The 1310-nt window shown below is 42.7% G+C and overlaps 1 pseudogene; it reads left to right on the forward strand.

Annotated features, from left to right (window-relative positions):
* The first annotated feature begins 655 nt into the window (after positions 1-655).
* LOC147433982 (uncharacterized) lies at positions 656-1007 on the forward strand (annotated as a pseudogene).
* The last annotated feature ends 303 nt before the right edge of the window (positions 1008-1310 follow it).

Consider the following 1310-nt stretch of genomic DNA (forward strand, 5'->3'; position numbering starts at 1 on the left):
GGTGCTTAGCTCTACATATTGACCTCTTTTCATCTTGGTTTGAGGTATGGCAGCCATGTTGTTTGTGGTTCCCTTTGGTGCATCAAGTCGAGGGTAGAGTATGCGCTGCAATTTCTTGCTTGTACATACGCAAAAGGGCAAGGTTTTCCCCAATTTTTCCATCACTTTTTCTGAGTTTTTTTCTGAACTTTGTGGGCTTTCAAAGTGATCTTGATTTGGATGGGTTTTGGTCAAGCTATGTGTATATATAAGAGCGCCTATGGAGTCCCTACTAGCACATGGAAGGGCGCTTGAAAAGAAGTGAAGCTCCTGGTTTTATGAGGAAAAGTGCAAAGATTTCCATTGTTTTTCTTTACTTTTTTACTTTGGTGCATCCAGGTATAGTGGGAGTTGTAGCTGTGTAGAGGGAAGCTAGTCGAAGCTAGTCGAGGCTGAGTGCGAGTGAGGCTATCAAAATTCGTGAGAGAATATCAGCCCATATTATCTTGAGAAAGCTATACTCTTCATCCTCTTTTCTTGGTGTTGGTTGAGGTGTTGTAGAGGCCAGCCCCCCAATCCTTCACATAAACTGGTGCCCCCACGGAGGAGAAGAGAATCCTTCTAACAGGGTTTTAATCTACAGATTGGCATCCATTTGAAGATCAACTCAAGGCCTATGGTGGGAGATGGGTATGAAGTCTTCAAGGGTGGTAAAGGAGAAGATGTAGACAAGTTCATTCGAAGGATTGAATTGATTGCATTGAAGAGCAATAGGGACGATGGTGCATTCAAGGTACGTTTGGTGAGTTTGCTACTTGAAGGTGAAGCACGTGAATGGTATGAAGATAGGCTTGAAGGTGGTGTAAAGGGAGATTGGAATCTTCTTTCTCATGCCTTGAGAGAAGAGTTTGAGAAGGAGGATGATCCTGAGTATTTGTGGAGAGAGCTAAGCAAGCTGCAACAAGGAGAACATGAAGACATCAATGTGCACATAAACAGGTTTGAATCTTGTTGGAGAAAGATCATAAAGGGACTTGAAGAGAATCAAATGCCCCCTGATTTTTTGAAGAAATATAGGTTTGTGGTTGTCTTACATCAAAGCATTAGAGACAAGGTGGAGCTCAAGGACCCAGGGACCTACAATGAGGCAGTAAAGGTTGCTAGAGAGCAATGGAGAAAGAAGGTGAGAAGGCATGAAATGGCAAATAGGGAAAGAGAAGCAAATGTACATCAAAGGGATTGTTATGTATCAACAAATAATGTGGTCGAGCCTTTGCCTTTGGATATGCATGTTGAAAGGGAAATCCATGTAGAAGCTCCAAGAGTGGACA

Source organism: Adiantum capillus-veneris, chromosome 19 (genome assembly GCF_014529385.1).
Source record: "Adiantum capillus-veneris isolate H3 chromosome 19, ASM1452938v2, whole genome shotgun sequence".
Taxonomy (NCBI): Eukaryota; Viridiplantae; Streptophyta; class Polypodiopsida; order Polypodiales; family Pteridaceae; genus Adiantum; species Adiantum capillus-veneris.